The sequence below is a fragment of the Limulus polyphemus genome, unplaced genomic scaffold, assembly GCF_000517525.1.
Source record: "Limulus polyphemus unplaced genomic scaffold, Limulus_polyphemus-2.1.2 Scaffold277, whole genome shotgun sequence".
In the NCBI taxonomy this organism is placed as follows: domain Eukaryota; kingdom Metazoa; phylum Arthropoda; class Merostomata; order Xiphosura; family Limulidae; genus Limulus; species Limulus polyphemus.
In genome coordinates, this window is record NW_013665887.1 from 272371 (window position 1) to 280040 (window position 7670).

At 33.7% G+C, this 7670-nt stretch overlaps 1 long non-coding RNA gene across 6 annotated transcripts; it reads right to left on the reverse strand.

The window, feature by feature from the left end:
* Positions 1 to 261: 261 nt before the first annotated feature.
* On the reverse strand, positions 262 to 4361 carry LOC111085212. 6 transcript variants are annotated; one of them, XR_002610046.1, is made up of 4 exons: positions 3961 to 4090; positions 3737 to 3803; positions 3220 to 3357; positions 262 to 663 (listed from the first exon to the last, which is right to left on the reverse strand). It is a non-coding gene; the product is annotated as an uncharacterized LOC111085212 (long non-coding RNA). The 6 variants fall into 6 exon arrangements; XR_002610045.1 differs by having other exon boundaries at positions 3956 to 4090; XR_002610044.1 differs by lacking the exons at positions 3737 to 3803; positions 3961 to 4090 and adding an exon at positions 4267 to 4361 and having other exon boundaries at positions 271 to 663.
* Positions 4362 to 7670: the final 3309 nt, after the last annotated feature.

Here is a 7670-nt window from a genome sequence, read left to right on the forward strand (position 1 = left end):
TAGCATTTACGTGTTGGGGATATTTTTTGAACTACAAAATACGCCCCAGATAAGGTCTAGAATTTCCAGGTACCTACCTATGAAAATCCGCACTGTTCCGTTAAGAACGCAACTATTGCTCCTCCCCCTGTAAATATGCATAAATATCCTCCATTTTCCCACGATTAAGTTTTGTAAAATTTTGTCAGGAATTTCTTAGAAGTGATATTAAAAGTTCTTGAGATGTTTTAATACAAAACACATGACACTGTAACACCGCTGTTTCAAATATTCTGAAAGTGTTTAGTCCTTTTATTGTAAATATAGCTACAAATAAATTGATTGAATACTGGAACATTTTCGTGTAACATAAACAAACACTTTACACACATAAAAATTACTATAACGATACAGATACTCTCGGCTTTCGTAAAACAAGACTATTATACCGTACGACAAGGCTCACGACAAAAATTACATGATACTCTCATATCATGATATTCATACACCACACATGGCTTTGTACTTCATACAATTATACTAAATGCTCATCATGGTACTGAACACTTAATGTCAATTATTTAATTCTCTGCAGCATAGTCAACATTTGGACTAGTTAAAACGGCAATATCCAGCACTACACTTTAGGTATGCGCAACACGTGGGTTCTTCAGTGTTCTTGCACTATAAAAAAAGAAGAAAAACAAGGAACAAACTGATTATAATTTCATTAATAAAAGCTTACGATAAACAGCAGTATTATTTACAGAAATCGAACAGTAGTTTGTATCATAGCGAAGGTCGAATGTAATTGAATGGTTGTGGTTCTAGAGGTCTGAAATTCGGGCTGCGGGTTGCCAATGAAAATGTTGTGCGCTCTCAACTATGGGAGAGTTATAACCTTGACAGTTAACCCGCTGTTCGCTTAAGAATAACCGCATCATTGGCAGCGGGTGCTGCTGACTCATTGCCGTTTTCCTGGCTAGTTAAAAATTGGTTCTAAGGGGTAAAATCCCTCCCATGCCAAGATGACACATAGGATCCGGTGCTGAACTCCGGCTTAATTGGCGCAAGTGGATAAGAGTATCAATTAATTTCCCCTGAACATTTTGTCCATCGTAGATTAAGGTTAGGATTTGATCCAGTTTAATTAATGATTAAAATCACCAGATAAGGCTATAGTATCACCATGACTTTCTTTCAAAGTATACACTGAAAGGATTTGATTACTTCTATTGGCTTTTGGATAGCCTGAGACAATTAAGGTAAAGTAGCAAAGCTACGCAGTGAGTTATCTGTGCTCTGCCAACGACAGGTATCGAAACCCAGATATTAGCGTCCTAAGCCTGCAAACTTACCGCTGAGTCACTGGGAAGGGCAATTTTTTTTATATAAGAGGTAATCTAGTTTTACAAAGAACGACATTTTATTATGGATCATAAGTCGATTTCCAAGTAACATAAGAACAACATTTTATTATGGATCATAAGTCGATTTCCAAGTAACATTGAAGAGCGTCAAATCGTTTCACTAAATAAATGTTAGCTCTCGCTAAGAGCTGTGGACATTGTGGTTCGGAGGCCACGCGCTTTGGGCTAGTAGTTGAATGGTTGCGAGTTCGAGACATGCTTGTGCTATGCTATTGTGTTCTCGAGCAAGACGTTAACGACAACCAAACTAAAATTAATATTCTCATTGAAAGCGAATTTTATAAGTTTCCAGCGGAAATAATTAGTGCTAACACTTTTCTTTCAACATCCAAAAATAGTTGAAATATTAAGGCATGAGTTTTTTATTTTCCTTCGCACCTGAACTTTCTAAAGTTATAGAACGCCGATAGAGTCGGCTTAATCAACCGCAGATACTAACTGTAAATTATTTTAAAATTAATTTTCGTTTCCAGCAAGACATTTGAAAGATTTTAGTGAAAGAAATGTGTAAATATGTTTATGCTGATATATAGGAATATATTAACACTATAATACTTCTTTTTTCATGGGGAACAATAGTTAGGACTTGAGATTCATTTATAGAGCGTAATTAGACCAATCAAGTAGCTTTGAAAATCATAAAAAACAGCAAGAAGAAACACCATGATTATTTTGAAACAACGAAATTTCAAGTAAATATCTTGATATGGCTATAAAGGAAAAGTTACATTTCTGGAGGAGTTGTCCTCAAAGAGTAGTTGTTGCCCAAAATTTAGAAAATATTATTAATTATTTTTATCATAGTTTACTATATTATGTAAAAATAGAAAATTCAACGTTTATTAGCCGTGGCATAGCGGCTCATTGAATGGCTCTGAGTTTTTGAAGTACAAACTTTTAACTCGTAGTTCCATCATCTCTTGGCCGATTTAAGATCTAATTACAGTTTTGGATTCAGGAGGTCAAACTCTTTCGATTGGTATATTTGATCACGGCCAAGGTCTCATACATTAATTTACTCTAATCCTGCCTATAAGAATTCAATTTTAGGATAGGCTTGTAGAGATCCTGATGAGTAACATAGCTAATAAAAAGGGGGAAAAAAAGGTCTCATAGATTAATTTACTCTAATCCTGCCTAAATAAATTTCAAGTGCCGCGGCTATTGAGGATTCCCTCTTGTTTTTTCTTTAGAAAAGGAGATATCTGGAAAGACTAAAACTGGTTATTCAAAAAAAATTTTAAATATTTCAAAATGTTCAAGTGTTTGTTTTTATCCAGAACTGAACAATGAGTCATTTGTGCTGTGTCTAACACAGAAATCGAATCCAGAATTTTAGAGTTATAAATCATCAGTCTTTCTGCTGAGCCAACAGGGAGCATTGCTAAAATACTTTTGGAATGTGATGTCTTCTCCATCAAACGTTCTTTATGGAGAAGGGACTAACTACCCTTTGCAAGATGTTCGAGCGGGTGGTTCGGTTTTATTTTTTATACTTGTTTATTTACTTTGCAGTAATTCGCAATCGTATTTTACTTAAAATTGATCGAATCTTTTCGGTGATTTTTTTTACAGATAATAAGTAATCTATATATTCTTTTCAAACGAACGTAAGAAGATTTCTGTAATTATATATTCACATAACCTTAGCTCTATAGTGTTTGGAAGTTCGTATGTGATAATATATATTTAGCAGTAATGTCTACCACACATACACACGCTACCTCTGTGTCTTGGGCCAGTATATCTTGCTTTCCTTATATAATATTTTTTGTTCAATATAAAGAAACAAAAACACTCGAAAACTTACAGCCTGTCCTGCAGTTGCGCATTTGGTCTGTCCATGTACCCCTTGATTCTTGTAAGAAGTCGACAGAAGTAGCAGCATCAGAATGACGACAGAAAGAACAGTGGAAAACAGCCTCATCTTTCGGATTAATTCTATTATCTGTGTAAATCAAATTATAAATTATAGAAATATAAATAAATGAATTAATAGACACAAAAAAAAAGGAGAGAGGTTGTTTAATTTGAAGAAACGTTACTACGGATTGTTGATTTTTCGTACGACACGATACAGTTCATGGGTTTTAAACGAAAGTTGTTTAAAAATTGAATATCTGTTGTATCGTTCGAAAACTGATACAAGTCACTGCTGCAGGATCTTTTCTTTCATGAGTTAGACAGGATCAGCAGCAGCCAAGAAATGCTGTTTGTTAAAACAGTTTGGTATTAACATTGAATTCTTTTTTACTAGATACAAGTACAATCTGTTTGTTTTTAGTTAAGTAGAAAGCTACACAAAGGGTTATCTGTGCTCTGCCCACCACGGGTATCGAAATCCGGTTTCTTAGCGTTGATAAGCCCGTAGACATACCGCTCTGCCACTGGGAGCTACAAATAGAATACCAGACATAGCTCTAAGCTGTTATTGTAATAGGTTTTCTAGAGAAAAGATAGCATGAACTTTAAAAGTAACATGAAATCACTGAAAAATTAAATAAACACGTAAAGCTGATAAAATTGTAACGAAAATAAGTATATACATTACTAATAGTTATAAAAGAACACAATATCGCGTGTAACAATTAGTGAAAAAACCACTGTAAACGGAACGAACTGTCAGAAGTCTGATATTAGAGACTGAAGAGAACGCACGGATGTCTCGAAACCAGTTTCTCTGATATCAGACTTCTGGCAGTTTGTTCCGTTTACGGTGGGTTTTTCACTAATTGTATGTATATCACGAAAACTTTAACAAATAAGCCGAAACTTTTTGAACATAATCAAGTTTGTTAAGAATAAGTAAACAAAGTTTGAAGTACTTTAAGAAACAGATAACCTAATCCTACATTACTTTTTTCTTTTCTTCTCTTCTCCGGTTCTGCTTCCCTCGAATGTATGGATTACGAATTTAAAGTCTTTATATAAATAAAATAGACCTATCTCATGATCTAATATTCTGTTGGACTGCCTCCAACTTCAGACAAGTTAATGAGTTTTTTTCATATATTTTAAATCACCAAAAAGACGTTTTACGTCATTAGTCTTTTAATTATTAGAGCAGTATATTATTTACTACTGACAATGAAGAATGCATGCGTCATACAGATATTTTCATTTGTGTGTGATTGGCCACATTTTACGATGACGACACTGGAGATTTTTAATTATTAACTTTATGTTGAAATAATTTATGCAGAAATATCGCTATTTCAGAAAATGCTGACGATGACATGTCTAGTTTGTTTGTTTTGTAGTTAAGCAGAGAGCTACACAAAGGGCTATATGTGCTCTGCCCACCATGGGTATCGAAACTAGATTTCTAGCGGTAGAAGTTCTTAGACATGCCGCTGTGCCACTGGTGAGGGGGGCGACAAGTCTTGTACACGTTGACTTGATAGACAGATAGAAAACTTTTTTTCTCCATTTTACAGGCTGGCTTTAACTGATCTAAGCTTTAGATGACAGAATTATGCTATTGAAACAGTGTATTTTTCAAAGACATGCATAGTTGCTGTCCTCCTCATGATCGTGTCATATTTTATAGTTTATGTTGTCAAAATTAAAATATTATTTAAAAAACACCAATTGAATTCAATTCAAGATAAATACGTTTCATTAGCTATCAGCTATCAGTTTTGAAGGTTAAATCTTATATCTAATTATGAAGGTTAAATATAAAATTGTATCTTTAATTATGAAGGTTAAATATAAAATTGTATCTTTAATTATGAAGGTTAAATTTGAAATCTTATCTTTAGTTATGAAGGTTAAATTTAAAATCTTATCTTTAATTATGAAGGTTAAATTTAAAATCTTATCTTTAATTATGAAGGTTAAATTTAAAATCTTATCTTTAGTTATGAAGTTTAAATTTAAAATCTTATCTTTAATTATGGAAAAAGGCGCAACTACCTTTCCTCACTAAGTTGGAAAATCGACATAGATGATGTTCCTATGATCTATATATTCAATACTTTAATTAAACAATCCCTTGAAAATTAATACTGGTATTTGAGAATACATCGGGCAGTTGTACACGTGTTTTTTTTGTATAATATTGATTAAATTTACTGTTTTATAACACCTTCATAAAGGAAATAATATTCTGTCGTGACCGTTTCTCGAATATAAAACTTGTAGCTTACATACGCGTTTTGAAACTGGTACTCTTGCAATCGAACTCTTATGGTTACAATCCCTATAATAGACAACTCCTGTCTTAACTATCAAGGTTACAATCCCTATAATAGATAACTCCTTTCTTAACTCTCAAGGTTACAATCCCTATAACAAACAACTTCTTTCTTAACTGTCAAGGTTACAATCCCTATAATAGAAAACTCCTTTCTTAACTCTCAAGGTTACAATCCCTATAACAAATAACTTCTTTCTTAACTGTCAAGGTTACAATCCCTATAATAGATAACTCCTTTCTTAACTCTCAAGGTTACAATCCCTATAATAAACAACTTCTTTCTTAACTCTCAAGGTTACAATCCCTATAATAAAAAACTCCGTTCTTAATAGTTACACATTCCTATCACCTACTTTTTTTTTCACTTCAAATAGCAAGGCACAAATTAAAAAAACTATTCCAACACAATTATAGAACAACTTTCGAGTCCCTGTTCGTGTAGCAAGAGTACTTTTTTAACACTAAATCTAAGACCTCCAGATCACTTTAGCGTTATAAAACTGGATTATCTGGATTATCAGGGCTACAACTTCTATAGCAGACAACTATCATCTTAATTCTTACACTCCTAATGGTTTAACTTTTGTATAATTATATCATACTATCAGTGTAAAGTGGAAAATACATGTCACTATATTTGTCTTGAAATTAAAACCGAATACAACTCCTCACTCGAGAGTTTAGTTTATATATTGGTTCAACACTTCATACCTTTTTCTAGTTCGATTCCCCTCAAAGGGGAAAGCAAATATAGCACATGGTGTAATTTGTGCTACAACGACAACAACTTTGTATTTCACGTGCTGAATATCTAGTCATTAATCAATAAGATCTGGCAGTTATAAATAAATATTTCATCATGTCTGTCCCAGATAATTTACGTAATTTGGTTTTTCTGTTGATGAATGTTTAAATATAATGACTTAGCAGGTTTCCTTGCATTTGCTTATTTAATATTCGAAGGATTATACTTTATACACTTGTTTACATGATTTTCTAGTCCATAACACGTGCACATTTCATAACTAATGCTCATTGGTAATTCTTAGGGCTCATAACCCTAAAAATCGGGATTCAATACCCTCTATGGGCAGAGACAGGTAACTCATTGTGTAGCCCTGCGCCTAATAACAAAAAAGCAAAATAAATATCATAACTAATAAACTATCTGAGAGTGAAAGATAAAAATCAAATGGAGAACATGAAACATGTTTTTTGTTTTTTTCTGTTAACAGGGCTAGCCATCTCGGAAATTATCGAGTTTTTGTTACACATTTTATAATTAAATGGGAAATAAAAAAAAACAGATAAAAGCCTAAAATGCTATTGGAAAGGATTACACTTCAAAAATAATTATAAATTCATTTGGATGTCGTTTTCAGAACTGAGATATGTCCTGTTTAACGCGCAGTTAGTTAGGAATGAAATGGGAGTTGCTCTTGTTTTCTACAAAATTTGAAACAAAAAGTATTATTATCAATGGATTTGTCTCAAAATTTGGCGTGCCTATAAAGCTTTACTTGGATTACTGACGAAACTTTCAATCAGACTCGTTTTCGGAAATGTGCTGTATCCTTGGGATTCAAAAAGCCAGGAAAATAGCCATTTGTTCATCTTATGGGGACAGGGTGGAGAGATACAACCACACAATATACTTGGCCTGGTGGTTCGGAAGCTCGACTCGCAACCTGCGGGTCACGGGTTCGAATCCCCGTTGCTGAATAAGCTTGCCCTTTTAGCCGTAGAGGCGTTTTAATATGATGGTCAATCCAACTATCCGTTGGTAAAATAATAGGTCAAGAGTCGGCGTTATAATATGATGGTTAATCCGACTATTCGTTGGTAAAAGAATAGGCCAAGAGTTGGCGATGGGTGGTGGTTACTAGCTGCCTTCCCTCTAATCCAGCGTTTTCCATACGACGGTCCGCGAACCGTTACTGGTCTTTCAATTAATTTCTACCGGTCCTCAACGTGTCTTGACTGTTGAAAGCAATGACGCTTATTTACTATTTTTTTTTTTTTAATTTATTTGTATGACTAAAAGTCGCCTAAGTCCTTTA